The 19,882-nt window shown below is 30.3% G+C and overlaps 1 protein-coding gene across 14 annotated transcripts in view; it reads right to left on the bottom strand.

The window, feature by feature from the left end:
• The window catches only part of LOC132735586 (poly(rC)-binding protein 3-like), a 100,592-nt gene that overhangs the window by 43,047 nt on the left and 37,663 nt on the right, over positions 1–19,882 (bottom strand). For 9 of the 14 annotated variants that reach the window (XM_060722547.1, XM_060722555.1, XM_060722556.1 and 6 more), the window contains exon 3: positions 16,649–16,692. The exons of 1 other annotated variant lie outside the window; for it this stretch is intronic. The gene's annotated coding sequence lies outside the window, so the exon portion shown is untranslated. 4 more of the 14 variants (XM_060722550.1, XM_060722548.1, XM_060722551.1 and 1 more) reach the window with 4 other exon arrangements.

Genomic DNA, 19,882 nt, shown 5'->3' with positions numbered 1-19,882 from the left:
AAATGCTATAAAGATTGATTTCATTAAAGTGTTCCTAGAAATACTGGAAAATTCGTAAAAATACTGTGATAATTAAGTATTATCTTTATAATAATAGCAAAGTGTATTTCACATTACCCTTTTCACACAAAAAAGCAAAAAATGTCAAAAAGAACTCTTAAATAATTTCAGGTAAATAAACCAACATAAAACTATACCTAAAAACCCATATAAAACAGTACCTAACAACATAATATAAAACGTCACTTTGGAAACTATTACCAATTCCACTTGTGTCACAGTCAAGTGGTGAAACATTTATGTGCATTTCTCACTAAAAGTGGGTCTATTATTATTGCATCAGCATATTAATTCAAAAACATATTATTTATTAACTGAACCTTTTAACTTACAATTGGTATCATAAATTCAAAAACATATTATTTATCATCTGTGTACCATTCAACTAACAATTGGTTTTATAAATTCAAAAAAATCATATTATGTATTAACTGTACCTTTTCACTTACAATTTATATCTCATTAACTAAAATAAATAATTCCTTTACATTTAACACAAAATATGTTTCCTTGACACGAGACTCCTTTCTAAGACAACAATAACAATTTCAATAACAGTCTGCCCGGCACAATCTAGACTTCAGACCTGTTTCACTCAATATCATACTCCAACCAAGGTCTCAAGCTGAGAACCCTGCACAAACTGTGACCCAAACATTAAGAGCTCTGTTCAAACCCACCCATTGTCCTCTTACCATGTAATCAGTCAACACTTTACATGACTTAGCAAGGCTATTGTTATATCAAAGAGGTGACAATAAACAAAGGTATGAAGAACATCGTAATATGTTTACTGTTGTTGATATCTTATTATTATTTTTTAGGAAATATTGCACATTTAAATTCCAGGACTCTGGTGTTTTTAATTTTAAATTTGAATTGTATATTATGCCATATTGCATACTTTATAATATTTGAGCATGATGTATATTCTTATATATAAACATTTAATCAAGTGATAATGATGTGTAACATAAATATGTGATAATGTAGAAATACACATGTAACAAGTGACAATTACATAATATATGTATATAATAAATGTGTACTTTAAACCAAGGTATGAAAATGTAAATAAAAAGGCAGAATTGTAGTTATTTACTGATTCAAAATGGCCGTAAAACTGAAATACAAGATGACGAAAAAAAAATTACTAAGAATATAATATTATACATGTAGGTATCATACACAATATCTTAGCGGTGATGATTTAATCTAGAGAAAATATATATCAAAATTCCGTTTCCATGCATTATGTATTTTGCATCAGAACATTATGCACTTTGTTTTCATTACGAACAATAAGGTTCATCAATATAGCTTAAAACACCGCTAAATTTCCCTCAATGTTGAGAAGAACAGGTTTTACACTCTCAAGCATTGCTTACATTTACGGGTGATTACTAAACATTTCTAAATTGATTAACCAAAATGCTTCTGTCATTAATTATAAGTTACTAATAATTACTTAAACATTACAACCGGATGTAATATTATGATTTAGGAACCATACATATCGGCGTCAAGTTTTTTCATAATATTTATAACGTTTAAGTCCGCAAAGGTCATGATACTGGAAGTTTGTTTTATCATTAAATGGTAAAACCATGGCAGCCGCATGGTCAAAACAAAGGTTGATTGTAACATCAACGTTACTTGTTCTTCGTATACATCAAGTTACGACACTGTACTGTCAGCCACGATGCCATGTACCATCGAATCATAAACGCGTCCAATCAACATCTTCTAATCCTCTATTCTATGACAATGAACCGTGTTCCATTATTTTCTGAGAAATAAAAGGCATTGCTAAAGCATTCTAAATCGGTCTTGAATACGGCCTCAAATGAGGTTCTAAAACCAGAGATTTTCTAAAGTTCTCCGCAGTCAGTATATATTTCTATTTCAATCAATACCTTTCGCTTGTCATCAAAAGACGGAAAAAAATCATTCTTGAGTAAAATCAATCAGTCACCTTTTTTTTGTATCAATTTTCTTAATGTATGAATCTATAAAGGCAGGAAAATCTATGGTCTGTCGTTTTTGTTCCTGTAACAGTATGGTGCCATTTAATTAGAAGTTTTCTTCACTTAATTGATTTCTCAGTAACATAAATATTTTCTGCTAATGACATTTTACCTAAATTTTATTAATCAAATGGCTAGTAGATATCTACCATATATATCACAAAATCAGAATTGATGTTGTAGCTTTGACTTACCTTTAAGTGGATTAAAATAAATGACATAATTATGAAAAAGGCATTAACAACTTGCAGCACTTTTAAATTTGCATGAAAATAATCGTTGAGACATGATGTACCATGTAATTTGATGTATCGTGTCTTACGTTACGATGCCCCGTCCCTGTCAATGCTTATATTTCTGTTCCACCTCTATATAATACAAGAAAATTACCACATATACCATGAAAATTTAAGTCGTCAAGGACCACTATTCGAGAAACTGTTATTAGCTCTCTTTGAATGCAAGAAGTAATAGTGACCAATGCTGATCGAGACAAAACTTCCAATGTTTACATGCAGGCATGCATGTTTATTTGTAGTTGCCACAATACTCATATTTTGGCCTAGCCAACTCAGGCTCCAGAATGTTAATATGTTTTGTTCTGAAGTCAATGCATATGAAAATTGCGCCGCCTCCGTGGTCGAGGGGTTAGAGTCGATGACTTCTAATCCAGTTACCTCTCTGGCGTGGGTTCGATCCCCGGGAGATGCTTTGGTAGTTTAGCGCGGGGGAAGGTAGTCTAGTACTGGTGTAACTCTCCAGGAACGATGGTTAGGAAACTACCCGCCTATATGACTGAAATACTGTTGGGAAAAGGCGTAAAATGAAACAAACAAACAAGCATATGAAAATTATTCAAGTATATCTGGATTTTTTTTATATGCAAAGACTAATAGAGTATACATGTGGCACCACTACACTTGTTATAATTCAAAGTCTCATCGCAAAGACTTGTTTGTATGTTTAGTAGGATTAATGGGGAATCAAACTTGCAACCCTTGTATTGTAGTCGAAGAGTGTAACCACTTCACTACACTGCGCTGCGCCACTTAATGGTCAACTGACTAGACTCTATAGTGTTGGCTGTCTCAGACTTCGAATTCTGTAAGAAGTTAGATCCTGCTGTTCCATTTAGTTATTGCTATAACAATTTATAAAGTTGCAATTTTAATTCAGAAGGTTTTAAGTTTGCTGCATTTGTACTTAGTCATAAAAATCTAGATCACTGCAAATTTAATGTTAAAGGGACTCCACTGAGGTTTTTTTGACATGAAGGGACCTAGATTGAATAACAGGAGTACAAAAAAATTCAGATCATTTGCTCACTTCGTTTACAAGGAATAATCAATTTTAGCGTGAAAAGTGATGCCAAAAAATGAAATGCCTTGCACTCAAATTAGCCCAAAACTTGCATTAAAAATTGATTATCAATGATAATTCAGAGTATGTTTATCTATTGCATTCATAATACTCTTCCATTTTAGGTGCATCAGTTTATTTTTGAAACAATTCCAAATTTTATTATTTTAGACCTTTGTACCTCAGTGGAGTTCCTTTAAACAACACTCAGCATGTAAACCATTTTTTTTAAATCTGTAATTCCCCCCCCCCCCCCCATCACCCCCACTAACGTACAGATATAATCATGACAGAAAATAAAACATACAACTGAAATGATTAACAAATTTCTAAAACTCTAAGATAATATATAAAATAAATACCTGTATATATGTATGCCTCATGTATATAACTTCTACAACTATTGAATTTTAATCCAAATTGTAATATATCTATATATATCTGCATATATATGAAGTTATTTAATAATATATTATGTCGCACTTAGTCATAAAATATTAATTAGTACAAAGTTAACAGATTTCATTTCCAATGTCAATAAAACGTAAATACAGTTTCAGTGCAGGTGGATCTCCGAAAAACAAAGTCCTTCAGCAAAAGTCGTACTAGTGTTTCAATGTTTTAATCCAAAGTAATATTAAATATAACTTTATCTGTATTTATGAGATAATTCCCTATTTCTATGTTTATACATGCACGGAAACATCGTCGTCCCGTTATCACAAACTGTTAAAATTCGGACAATTGAATCAGATAAGCTGCTTATGAATTTCATATTTTTACAAAAACATTAGCAAGTCAATATTGACACTAAATCTTATTTAATATAATAATTTATTTCAATAATAATCTTCATAATGTCATTCAGTTTCTTACAGTTTATATATATATTCTTTTTTCTTTGGTGGGTATGATTGTATAAAACAATTATTTACACTTAACAATATGTAAAATCTTAAGCGTACAACATGACTTAATTTTGACTTAATCGAAAATAGAAGACTTATTTGTTTTTCAATAAAAAGGTTAGCTCCAATTACTTCATCCTAATCCATTAATGCCTTGTATTAGTTATGCAATTAATCCCCCTAATCCTGCCCAAAATGTACTAAATAGAGATAATCCCCAGAGTCAATATAAACTTAAATATATAAAATAGTCCCTTAAGATGATTCCATATGGTATAAAAAAGAATCTAGTTTACAAAATAAATGTGTTTTGAATGTATGAATTTTCTAGAAGGCAGAGCAACTGCTTGAAATTTATGTAAGGGCTACAAAAATTCTCACATGTATTTACACAAAGAACAAAATTGAAAATAAAACAACAAAAGAGGACACTGTCTCTATAATGACAGTTTTTCATATATTAACATATCTTAGACTAATTTGTGGTCACTATTTATTGAAAATAAGCTTCACTATCAAATTATTTTGCAAAAATCTAACTTCTGTACCTTAACACTTACATGTCTACTTCCGTATACTTTAAAGAGTGATTATATTAAAACAAGAAAATTGGGTGACGCAAATTATACTTTCGTCATTCCTTGTAAAACAAAACAAAAATCGCAACGAAGAAAACTTTGAAAAGATTTTTGAAGAAGTTTATACCTTGTGATGATGAAAAAGTCCAACATTTTTGTTTTCGTCCCTCGTACTTTTGACTTATTGCTAAAACACGTTATTTCTCCGCTACAATAAAGTTACATTAAGTCTCCCCAAATGACCAGTGCGTTAATTCCATATTAGGTGTATAGGCTTATATCATTCGATTTACATTAAGGTCAGCGTAATGCAACAGGCTCTGCCATTCAGTCTTTCAGGATATTGCGTTAATTTTCCTTTTTACTACTTATAGGAAATTGTTGCCATAGCAACCAATTAATTTCAATACCTGTCTTCGATTGATCAAAACAGCAGGGATAACTTGACTATTGAATATGGAATTATGCATCAGAGACGAGATTGATTTATAATTTTCTATATACAGCTTTAATATCATACACTGTCAGGTAATCAGAAAAATATTATTCGTTTTACGTCATGATTATTTGTGTTAACAAAGAAAATCTACCCCCAAAAAATGTAATCAGTACAATAATTATTTTTCGTACACACTGTCACGCTCAATATTATTGTCATTTATGATCTCTAAAAATAATAAACAACGTAAAAAAATATTAATAACATACCGTTTTCAAGAACAACCACTAAAAGATTATTATAAGCGAAATATCAACCCCAGTTTCATAAATTTCCAATACATTCTATTTCCAGTCATGATTGGCCATCTGAGGTTCAATTCATTCTAAATATAGTCTTGAAACAAGCTGTTAAAGTTTCATATACAACAAAAAAATTTAACACAATAATGTCATACCTTAACACTGTAACACCATCATTCCTAGATGAGAGTCATCACAAGATAAAAACAAATCTAAAAATAAAATATTTTTTCCCCTATGTAGATATTACTGAATGAAGCACAGCTGTTTCGCAATCCCCTGCAGTTTCCAGCAGCTTTAAATGACCTTGCTTAGGCATGTGTCAACCCCAATATACAAGAACTTGTGTCAATAATAACCCCCAATTAACAGGCCTTGCGATTATGTCATTGCCATCTCTGTTTTGTCCACCACATAGGCTGGCTCAACCTGGCCATGCAATATCTACAGACATTGTGCCTCAAGAATAATTGACACCAGATATGGAATGCCTGATGAGACAATGGTAATGGAATGCTTTAACGCAAGTTTAAGGAATTTAGTAGAAAACAATAAATTAAATTTTGTTGTAATAAAATAATATTTTAGATGGCATACATACATAATTGTACATCAAAATTAAATGTAGGACTGAATGATACTAAAAATATCTTGAACACTATAAATAGCATCTCTGACACTAAAAATAGCAATAACACATTTTTGAAAGCAAATTTAAACTATATAAATGGAATGAAAGTTTAATTAAATCAAATGCACACCATTAAATAGCTTGATCAGTATAAAAAAAGGTATTTAAATTTAAGATCACTTTAACTGAAATTTGTTCATTTCGCAATTAAATCTATATTTAGGTCTGAATATATACGCATATTTACTTTACAATGTTTACTTTAACTAGTATAACATGATAATTCATAAATATACATGAATTTTAAAAATTAAACCAATTTGCTAATTTCAGAAAGTAGTACTAACCTGTGAATCTAGACAAATTTATATTTTCTTCTATCTATAATCTCTTTTCTGTTACTTTAAATTCTTACATGTAACAATTTGAACTTTTTTCACTATAATGCATAAAACACTAGAATGTTCAATTCTCAAATATTGCAGCAGACGACAGTTAAAAGAACGGGAACCAGCATGTTTAAGTCTCAAGAAGCTGGTGATATCGGTGCCCGATCTAAATCCTCTCAGTATTATGTTATAAAATTAAAATTTTACACAAATATGGCCTCTAGAAAGCAGTCTAAGTGTTTATTTGAAGGGTCTTATCTTATCTCCATGTGATTATTATAGTCATTCAGAAGTATTTAGCTCCCTAACCTTTGTACATTGACCATTATAATTGATAAGTGCTATCTCTTGATTGTCCCACAATAGTTATCTATCTTTGATATGACATGAGTATTAACCCAATTTGTCATTTTAAGTTAAAAGATAAAAAAAATTATTAACAGTAGTCATGCAGTACATGCTTATAATAGTTAATGTTTCTTCTCAATATAGTTTACATTGAGAATTTCAGGGGTTTCAGTGGGGGTATCCGGACAATTCCCCTCCCGGACGATTCCCCTCCCAGTAAATTTGAATGTTTTTTCACAACCCGGACATTTCCCCTCCCGTTATTTTTTTACGGCGGACAATTCCCCTCCCGTTCTTTTATCAACCCGGACAATTCCCCTTCCGTTCTTTTAACAACCCGGACAATTCCCCTCCCGCTGTTGTCAGATCGGACAATTTCCCTCCCGTGGCTATTGAATATATATAATTATTATATAATATTGTTTATTTGAAAGGTATATACATTTTTGCAGCGGCAAAACAATAAAAGAACAATTGATAAGAACAAAAAAACAATTAAGCTGTAGATTCTTGCAAAGAATATATTATGCACATGTTATAGTAAATTGAACTGTCATCATCGTCATTATGATTAGAAAATCATATTCACCATATTGAATCAGTACATGAAGTCCTAACACAAAATATCAGTGATCATTTTGATTTTATATATGATTGAACACATTTGTCGGAATATTCTCCTTCATTTTTAATTGGTTTTGCAATCAAGGACACATTTAATTAAGGGCGGCAATGATTAAAGATTTTTTATTGACAGTTTGTTTATCTTAAGCAGCGGCGGCAATGATTAAAGGCGGTATAATGTCACTTTTGTGAAATAATGATTGTTAAAAGTTCCGATCTTTAACAGTTTATTGTTAAGAGTAAAAACTGTCATCTTTAATAAGAATGGTTATAGATTTTTTTTTACGCAATGTGAAAAAACGGGAGGGGAATTGTCCGCTCTGCTAAAAAATGGGAGGGGAATTGTCCGCTCTGCTAAATTAACGGGAGGGGAAAAGTCCGCCCTATTAAAATAACGGGAGGGGAAATGTCCGGGTTGTGTAAATAATATGGAAGGGGAATCGTCCGGGAATCTTCAGTGGGCCCCTGGTTTTACCTTTGATGTCTTCAAATCATAATTAACCTTCCTGAATGTGGATTCTAATCCCTGCCCCGGACATGAAATTCTGGGACCTTAAATTATCATCTAACTGACTTACAGAGTGGTCTGTATTTCATTGTTCTATTCAGATACACACCAGGGGCCTGTGGTATTTCTGTTATAGGTCTTTCTCTAGCGGCCAATTAAATGGCCTTGAATGCGTAACTAAAAGTGAAACCAAACCAAACCAGAAAAAAATACGATAGTTCACATCTATAATGTTCATTATCATCAAAGCTCATGTAAATTTTAAGCTTATGCCATCAATGATCAAATTAAGCTTTATACCTCGGAAAACAAATCAAGCTTATCAATGTAAAAGGCTTTAACTCAGCACTTCGTAATCATTGCGCGCAAAATGATATTTTTTTAAAATCCATCTGCAATGCAATGTCTTAATGCCGAAGTCAGAAAACATTTCAGAATCATTTAGCATGTTTGAGCAGCATGAACCATCAAGAACCCTCGTGTAATTCTACTAAAGTTTGCAGCATCTGCGGTTCATTAAGATTATTGCTTACGATATTTACACTCTCGTCACATTTCAACTAATCGTTAATAATTCGAAACAATCCGTAAAATTTATTAACAGAAACTATCAGTAAAATAGGTATATAATCTTACGTTTTCGCTGTTTCCCATCATGCACTTCATTCATTATCAAACCGGCAATACAACAATGCAAAACACTGGTTTTACATCACGGCAATAAATCATTTAACAGGAGAGAAAAAGGTTGTAAAAATCTGGTTAAAATCTAATTTCTGCCTGCAAAATGGATGTAAAATGTGTCGAATTTGACGAGAGATTCCCCTCCCAGGTGGGAACAACTTGCCTGCATTACTGTTTTAAGGATGATATATACTGCAACACTGTCAAACATGATAATATTCTCAGCAAACATCACAAATAATTCTACAAGAAAATTATGATGTTTTGCTGATTAACTAGGATATATAATATATATATAATATATAGTATTTGAAGCTTAAATTTTAATCTTATATACATTTGTATATATTCTTGTATAGATTTATAAACACTTCCATTCCATAATTAACATAACAAAAACATTTATTTTCTTTAGATTTTCAAAATCTTTCTTTCTTTTTTTCATCCCTACCCATATACATGTATATATAGTATAAATTTTGAATGTTGTTAATTAATTCAATTTGTTCTTACACCGGGTGACCCAAAATAATGGAATAAAGTTGATCTATTGAAATTATGTAATTCATTAATCTTGAAAAACATATCCATTGACACGACACCTTCATTAAAAAAAAATTTTCACCTCTTTATGGTTACAATTTACATGGGTTACAAACAAAAAAGTGCCGTTTGAAATGTGTTGTTCACTTCACAATAGATTACTTTTTAAAACATTTTCAACAATTTTCATGAAAAATTAGCAGGTATCTGGAGGCATGCTGCTTTAAACACTAAATAATATCATCATTATTTATGTACTAACATTATGCAGCATTTGACTTAAACTACAAAACAATCTTCAGAATAACAGTAAACATATCTTTTTATTTTTTTTCAATTTTTCATGTTTGTAAGATTTGGGGTAATTAACTCTTCATGGCACCATTATATAAATTGGCCTCTCAGATTTACTGCCCCTTCACCTTTGTAACACTAAAACAGATATTACTGAGGAAATAAATGAGAACATAAACATATCTTCACAATAAAATAGTCAAATAACAATTTGCAATATAATTTTACTTTCTCATTTATTCTCTGCATAGTATATTAATATTGCGATTCCTTTAGACAATTATATCTCAGAATTTAACAATAAATTCGCCATTTTCTGAAAGCTTTTTTCCCCATTTAATTGGCATTTTCACATAATTGCATTTAAAAAAAAAAAATAATAATAATCATGCATATGTTTTGGACTTTATTTTTTATGTTGTTAGTGCAAAACAATTTGATTTATTAATTAAATAAGCATTTTTTTGAAATTGCTAAAAAATGTTGCAGCACAAAAAAATGTATTGATAATCTATACATAAGTGTACTTTCATTTGCCATTAATTTCTTTCATTTAACATATTTTCTTATCAAATATGAACATTTTTTCTCCCCTCCATTAAATTTGTATCATGAAATAATCTCTCTTTTTTTATTTTGTATTGACAATTTGTAAAAATAAATCTGTCCATTTAGATCAGATATATTTTTTTCAACCCCTACATTTTGTAGATGCTATATTCAAAGTATGTGAGCTATTAATAAAACAGCTAAGTATCTATTTTATTGTTTGAACAACAATCCATAAAGAGAATATAATTTCTTGGTTAAAAGCATTATTTCTTTAGTATCATCTTTAATCCCATTGAGGCATTAAAAATCAATGAACCACTTACTGAAATGAAGTACATGTACATATTATAAATTCCAGAAATTTGAAAATACAATGTAAACTTTGTAATTACCTGGATATAGAAGATGAATTCCACTTTTTTTATAATATGTAAATATGTATGATTTGCTTTAGATAAATGTCTAACATCCACTGTTTAAACACTTTCACTCATTTTCTTTTAGTTTCAACACCAAACTGTCTTTTACAATATTTTTAATAACTTATTCTTTTACTTTCTTTTTCCTATCTGCAGAAACATAAAAAAAAATATCTATAAAAGCAGTTGTAGTTTCACAGTCAAATGGAGGTACTGGTAGAAAACTAAACTAAGTTGTGTAAATCCTTTGTTGACACTAAGACTGTTATTGGACTTTGCGACCATTAAGTCCAATAATCTTCTCACTATCAGAGTGTATCAATCTGAGATAACAGGCAAAATGAGACAAAAGTAGACCTCCAAGTCAACTAGGCTTGCTGATCACAAGTCATGATCTGAACCATAATCAGTAAATTAGCAGAGACACCAATCTTTTCTCCCCACCACAGTATGAGAAGTGTGTTAATAATACACTTTCTTAAATCACCCTGGTTCTTCAGCAATATACCTTTCCTCTCTGAGAACAGCTGTAGTTACTGACACATGAAAGTATGTAGAACTCTGCACATCTCTTATACAAATCCCCTCAAATGATTATTGTCATTCAATTACAGAGAACAATTATTATATGTTGTACCAAGCATTCATGTAATCATTACAATATGTGCGCTTTACATTTAGGCCCTGGACTCAGCATAATCATACCTTCATGTTATCTTCTTAAGCCCCGCCTCCCACACAACACATGGTGGGAACAAATGCCTGGTTCCCTGCAGTTCACAGAAGTCTCTACCAGCTGATTCTATTGTTTCTGCAACATGGGTACATAATTTTCCTATACCTTATACCTACTATTGAAGTGTCTTAATTATGATTAAATCTGACAATGGCGTAAAAACAATCTTGTCTGAAGTAAAACACATTTTTTTAGAGTCAATTATTTCTTGAAAAATTTTATAATGGGCCACTGCCATAATCTGCAACAATCATGCCAGTCAGAAACATGCTGTTGAAAAAAAAAACTGAAGCAAAATGTTTCAAGATGCCTAATGAAACACATAATAAAGGTTAAAAAAAAAAACGGAAAAAAAACTTTGAATTTTGCACAATGAAGCAGATACAAGTAATGGAATTGAATGAAAACGTTTCAACTTCTCAAAATGGTAGAAATCCCTAAAGACCCTTTATGGGTATAAAGGGAAATTTATAGTGTTAAATCAAATCTGCCCACAAGCATTACTTGTAAAAGACAGTACAATCAAGTCATGTATTCCCAAAAGCAATGGCTTTCATATGTACTTTTATAAAGTTTAAGAACTTACTGCACTTATAAGGCTTAAGTAGAATTGAATAAATTATCTCAAAATACCTGACATTATTACATGAGAACAAAATTGGTTCACAAATATGAACAGTTACTACAGTATGGTTCTTTTGAAAAACTCACATAAAAGCAACTAATCTGGTGCACACAGATTATTTAGTCCCCAAAGCAAGTCTTATAAAGTTAAAGTACAAATATAATTCGATTAATGATCTAAAAAATATCAGAAATACAATTGATGATCTCAAAAATATCAGAAATACAATTGATGATCTCAAAAATATCAGAAATACAATTGATGATCTCAAAAATATCAGAAATAGAATTGATGATCTCAAAAATATCAGAAATAGAATTGATGATCTAAAAGATATCAGAAATACAATTGATGATCTAAAAAATATCAGAAATAGAATTGACGGTCTAAAAAATATCAGAAATACAATTGATGATCTAAAAAATATCAGAAATACAATTGATGATTTCAAAAATTTCAGAAATAGAATTGACGGTCTAAAAAATATCAGAAATACAATTGATGATCTAAAAAATATCAGAAATACAATTGATGATCTCAAAAATATCAGAAATAGAATTGACGGTCTAAAAAATATCAGAAATACAATTGATGATCTAAAAAATATCAGAAATACAATTGATGATCTCAAAAATATCAGAAATAGAGATCTAAAAAATATCAGAAATACAATTGATGATCTAAAAAATATCAGAAATACAATTGATGATCTCAAAAATATCAGAAATAGAGATCTAAAAAATATCCGAAATACAATTGATGATCTAAAAAATATCAGAAATACAATTGATGATCTAAAAAATATCAGAAATACATTTATTGATGATCTCAAAAATATCAGAAATAGAAAAGATGATCTCAAATATTTCAGAAACACAATTGATGATCTCAACAGAATTAAAACAATGATCTCAAAATATCATCAATAGAATTGAAATTATGATCTTAAAATACCAGAAATAAAATTGAAACAATGATCTCAAAATAGCAGAAATAAAATTGTAACAACAATCTCAAAATTCTATAAATAAAATTGAATTAATGATCTCAAAATAGCAGAAATAAAATTGAAACAATGATCTCAAAATAGCAGAAATAAAATTGAAACAACGATCTCAAAATTCCAACAACAGAAAGAGATCAATAGCACACATCCAGCCAGACTGGTTATACTGAATTCTAATAATAAAAGTTGTAATTAAAAAGATGAGACATATGCAAACCAGCTTACACCTGTGATTCTTATAATTCTCTAAAAAACTTGTTTTGACTGCAAAATGATGTTAACAAGATGACATTACTAGAATTTCTTCCCCAATATCTTTGCCCTTTCATTCATTATTTCATGCAAAAGTGGGTATCTCAGTAGAACCACCAACCTTCAACAAAATTAAGCTTGATAGTTTTCCTGTCCGGGGGAGGTAATAAGCATATTTAATATTAGCATCATAATTTCAGGATAATGACACCATGATGATGAAACTTAAAGCTGCACGCCTCCAGATGAGCCAAAATATTTCAAGAAAATGAAAATTGAGATTATGTACTTTTTCAGGAAAGGTAAAAACAATCAAGATCAATGTTGAAGTTTACATGTTATTTGCGATTTAAGACTGATTTTGCAGTATTTTATCACCATATTTTCTACTGTGTTACTTAAACGCAGTAAGGGCTTTTTTGCACATTTTGACCTCTTTTTGGTTATTTGCATGGAATGTAAGTGCCAATTGCAATATGTAAATAACTTTATTTGTTCACCTCACAATATTTTACTGTCAAATACAATATCAAAATTCTCATGAAATTTAACTTGAATCTGGAGGCGTGCTACTTTAAATGAAAACTTGAGAATTTTTTAACTTTATAAAGGAACATTATTCTGTGAATATCACTACAAGAGTTAAGGTTCTTTGGCAGGAGACCAGTCCTTCAGGAATGATCTCAGAGAAGTGCAAGGAGTTTTGAACAAACACCTCCAGTGGTAACTGAGAAATACAAATTAAAATATAAAACCATATATAAGTACTTTACTAATTCAGTGACTAAGGCACCAGGGGAGATAGAATATAGCCCCTTTATTTAGCATCAAAGATGGTCTCAAAAACCTCGAAAACAATTGCTTATAAAATATGACAATTTTACAGTATTTAATATTATACTTGATTGTTATATCATAAGGGACTAATCAGGATGCTCAAAATGATAAAGTCAATCTGGGTGCAACATCTTTACTAATACTTTCCAATTTCTCTCTAATTCCCACAAGCCTGAAAACCATGGTGAAAGTCTGTTCATTTACAAACATTTTCATGATTATACACAGAAAAAATTATTTATATTTCTTTTTCATATTTTATATATGCACTCAAATTAGATGTGCAGTACTGCAATATTGCAAAGTATTTTTTCTCACCATAAATAAAAGCAAATGTCAAACATTTATAATTATTAGAATGAGATATATATTGGCCCGTAGCACCAAAAAAATCTCTGTTGTGTATTATAGTCATACCCTTTGTTCCATGTCTGAATTTGATTCCAATCATTAGAATATAGACTGGCTCATTGACACATAATTAATTAGGTAAATAAAATTAGATATTGATAAAAAGAATATGAAATTTAAACATGGTACTATCACTTTAGTTAAATGCTTATATAAAACATTAAAATATTTAATGTTTCATTTAAATGATACTTATAATGTGTATAACGTAGTTTAAATATATAAATTTTATAATCTTAGAACCCTTTCTGCCCTAAATATCTGAAATGGCTCTCATCTGTCTTTAAATCTAGACAAAAACCATTCATCATTTTTTGGGGAAATTTCAAAATAACGAAATACAGACCAAAAAGCAAACAGTGCAGACAATCAGCAGAAGGCATGTATGTGCCTGTTAATCTTGGTCTGCACTTGTCAAATCTATTGCTGCAAGGGGGATAAGTCCGTATTGAGTAATATTATAATACTAATTTAAACATAAGAAAACAATTTTTAATATGCTATATATACTAAATATTTATTTATGTCACTTAAATACTTTATGTGCATGCAAAGTATTAAAATGACGATCAATTTTCTTAAAATATTTAAAATAATTCATTCTAAAACACAAAATCACTCTAATACACAAAATCGTTTAACTATATACATCTTGAATGCTCAATAAAAAAACCTTGAGCTTTTTTATGAAAAAAAAATTTTTTATGGGGAAATACAAGATTACATTCAAAACTTACCTCATAGAAATAAAAGAATATCATATAATTTTCAGCTTTATATGTAAAATTGTGCCTCAAAATAATTATATTTTAATCTACATATTTCATTTCTGTTAATATTCACATATTCTAGATCTACAAATTCAATTTATACTTTAATCTACAAGATTTATGTGTTAAAACTTAAAATGTCAATTAACTTTTGTTTTCCCAGTACTATTTACATTTTGTATTTTAGTTCCACTTTGCTATTGCATTATATATCACGGCAGAAAATACATAACTAATTATTTATCTGATTTTATTTCTACCTCCCAAGGGAATTTAAGTAATTTCCCCCAAGTAATTTCTTTAATAAAGCTGCAGAAAAGAACAATGTTATTTTCATCTTGTATATTTATTTCTCAGATGTAAGGTAACAATAATTGAAATTTAATTGAATAATTCAAGAACCATAACTTTTCTGTCTAAACTACAATTATCTCCCTTTATTGGTACCAATAATTATTATGACTGCTTAATAGTATATACTTTCAGTCCAACAATACAGTAGACTTAATCCAATGTCAAAAAATTAGATTCTTTAAAATGTACAGTACTACTTTGAATGCAAAATAAAAGACTTTTATATAAAGAAACATATCTGAAGCTCTCTTACACAAGAAGAGTGATGTCCCTTCAAACACAATATATATCTAAATTTATTAAAAGAAACTAACTTGAATTTTATGATACTTAAAACAAATAGGAATATTCTTGTCATCAGGCGAACTAGTTGATTATTCTACTTAAATGTGTCAATAAGCAGTAATATAAAATAGATGTTCCGGACTGTATCAGGGGCCACAACCCTTGATCAGCTGTAATCAATTACAATATGAAACTAAGATAGCAAGTAACTTGCAGCTATAAAATTACTATAGTATCTAATACAAGTAACAAGCAAAATGTGGAATCTTTGATGTTCAAGCAGAGAGAATATACTATGATCATGGTAAGATTTTAGGAAAGTACATCTGAAACAGAGATCAATCTTGTATACAGAATGATATTAAAGAAGACCTAGTAAACAAGGAAAGAACTTTATAAGCTAATATTGTACAATGAAATATGTAACAGACCTTATTTATCATACTTCATTTAATGCGACAGTAATAATCTGTCTGAAATTCCATTGCATAATGCTACAACTGAATTATTTCCATCTGTTTCTAAGCAAACTGTCCTCTGATTGGTTAATTAAATGAGCATTATTTTATAACAAGAATTTTTATTGGTCGTAATACTGTTGGCAAAAGCAGCATTCAGGGCTCTAAAGATGTCTGAATCGTATACAGAATAATTAATAGGAGATGGGGATTGCATGAAATCTGGTAAACTACAATAAAAGTCATTACCTTTTCTCTAGATAAGACAAATTCTGATTTACACCGTTGACAACCTGAAAAAAGAAATAAAGACACCATGTTTAACTAATTACCTCAATTAGCAACAGCATGCTGACACTGTATAAACAGATAAACGTGCATACATCTATAGATCTACAGTGCTTGTATCCAGGTTCTCTTAAGTCTCCGTTTCCAAAATCTCCAGAAAAAGAACAATCCATCCTTGCAATGGAGATCAGCAATGACAACCATTGTGAAAAGGTGATAGCTAAAGGTGCAACATCACTCACACCCCTTTATCAAGCACCTGCTTTAGCGCAATTTTTGTACATTTTGTTTCTTTTTTTTTCCCCCTATCAGTGGTGAAAGACAAATGACCATTAGACTGAATGTCTGAGAGCAAATGTCATGGAGAAATCAACACCTTGCCAAGGTATCAAACCAGCAACCTCTTGGTTTACAAATCTGATACTCTCCCTTTAAGCTAACTGACTGTAACATTTTTTACAAGTTTTGGATATTTAAACTAAGTAACAATATAATTATCATGATTTTACTTCTGTTCATAAACTTATATTACATTAAGCTAAGTATGAGGTCTTCAGATTTTTTTCGCTTACTCAAATAATAAAGAAATCAAATCATTCCGGTTTATTACAGTCATCTTTGTCTTTGACACTGGGATTAACTATTAAACCCTATACATTCACTTACAAGACTCATATTAATTTATCAAATCACAGCATCCTTCAGTTCATTTAAGCTAGGAGCAACAAAAGAACTTAAATACATGTACTCATTTTTAAGACCCTGTTTGAAAAAAGGCTTTGTATTTTGTAACTGTATATGTCTTTCTTAATGAATTATAGCCCTACATTTTTTTTCAAGTATTAAGTTAAACACTTGGATATAATTAACTACCAGCAGCTAATTTTCCATTCATCTGAAGTGAGGTACTTAGTAGAGCAAAGTACTGACTGGTAATCAAAACTTACACGACTGCAACTCAATGGTAACTTTATTTACACGCACCGGATCTTTGAATTATAAATAATGATCCTTATTATCTCATATAAAATGCTTATGTTTATTGCTATATTTAGTTACCGAAATGCTCACGGACATTTTTTATTAAAACAATAAAAATAAAAAAAAGAGTACAGTTAAAGGAAAGTCGGGAAACTTTATATTGAAACAACATAAGTTTATATTGTAACAACAATAGCTATACAACAAAGGAAGAAGTCTTTTGAACATTTCCCCATAGGTCATTGACATGAACTATATAATATTTCGTTAAGTGCCGATATGATAATGGAAGGATTGTTCCACAAATTTTATAGGCATTACTATTGCATGCTTTCTGGCCCGGCTCAGAATATTTATTTTTGCTGAATGCTTATTTTTTTTTTTTAACAACAGTTCCAAAACTAGGGCATAATAATTTGCAATATTTAGCACTTTGTGCAAGACGGTTGTAACTCAACAGACGATAAAGGGGCAGTTACAATTATCTCTCACCAAGTCGGTCCTTTGTAATTATGATTTCATCAAAATATTTATCAAATAAATATGACATTAAGTCCTCTTTTGCAACAAAATAAATTGATAACAGCTTGACCGAATAAAATTGTTCAAGAATCCCTTAACAAGAATATGGCTGCCTTTCTGAGATACAGTATATACTAAATATATGATCTGCAAGTAACGTCTGCATAAAACTTGTTATGTTGAAGATTAAGAATTCTTCCTACAAATATCAGGAACTACAACTACATCACACCTCCAACCAGTCTGCGCGTACTTATTTATAAAAGGTTACGAAGGAGATTACATCTTATCTTGTTCGTACTGGTAGGTATTGTAAAGATAATTACTAAATATAAATCAATTACAAGTTTAATAATTATACATTTACACTCATTTATTTCTAAGAAAAAAAGAGACCTGCATCGCAAAGTCATGATTTAGATTATATGCGAGGGTACCGAACAGTAAATCTCATTTATATAATGCATTTCTCTCTATTTTTCACACAGTTTCGCTACATTATTTATGTTATTTTTTTTCTCATTTTTTTACATCTGCGACCATGACGGCATGTATGTAAAACAGCAAGAAACACGTCTGCTTTCTACCTTGTTTCCAATTAAAATCATTCTGATAAGTCAGATAAAGATTTGATACGAAATTTGCAAAGTTTGCGCTGCACTAACGTAGATTGATCACATATTGTTAGCACATAATTACGCTGTGCATAAGATATTGCATATTGAATCAATTCGATAACGAGCAAAGTCCCCCGTAATTGGTCCAATATTTGCAGGAAAGCAACGCTTTAAATTTCATACTAAGTCTCGCAAAATTATCTTCGAACATTGTTCATTAATCAGCCCACTTCACGCCATGTTTAAATATTTATCGCCTCATTTTCAATACACACATCTGTGCACTTTCTTTTTCATTTAAATTTTTTTGTTTGTTTTACAATGAAATTAATAATTCTTTCGCATTTAACAATCTTCATGAGCAGCGGTAGAAGAAAACAAAAATGAACAAACACTTTCTAACTTTAAGAATATTTTGTTGTAAAATCGGCTACTCTAAGCTTACATTTGAGAATTTCTTCCGAAATTTTATGTCGGAACATTATTTCTTTAAGAATTTCCCCATACATTGTTTAATTATCATAATTATAGTATAGCATTATACATATATTTATAATACATTTAGAAAACGTATCGCAACATGTGCTAAAAAATTCCGAAATGTGCAGCTCTTAATGTTAAAATGTGACAACCAGTTTCTGTATACTATCTGCAAAGTCACTCATATCTCTCAACACTCAATGGAGGAGGAAGAATTCCAGTTTCATCACATGATGATATTACATTATATCACTTTATGTTATATAGATAGTAAAAGTTACGGTTACATTCAATTTTGTTGCATCAATTAGGCTTGTTTTCATTTAGCTGTCATATCAACCACGCTTGATTCAAATGTTGTTGCCGCTAGCGAATCATTGGCATTCTGTTTAGAATCTGTGTAAATATAATGTCATCGAAGACGAGAGAAACCTCTCTAGTCTATGTCTGTATCATAATGACTTTGTGCAGTAGAAACTGGTGCACCACATTTTGTTGATGATACAGAGTTTAATGAACTTTCCTAATGTTACTACTGTCAGAACAGTACCAGTATAACAGTCCCACCAAACAACCTTAAAAAATACATCCTGAT

Source organism: Ruditapes philippinarum, unplaced genomic scaffold (assembly GCF_026571515.1).
Source record: "Ruditapes philippinarum isolate M1 unplaced genomic scaffold, ASM2657151v2 ctg1366_1_1_1_1, whole genome shotgun sequence".
Classification (NCBI taxonomy): domain Eukaryota; kingdom Metazoa; phylum Mollusca; class Bivalvia; order Venerida; family Veneridae; genus Ruditapes; species Ruditapes philippinarum.
The sequence above is the reverse complement of the archived record's forward strand: the minus strand, read 5'-3'. Positions and strand labels throughout refer to the sequence as shown.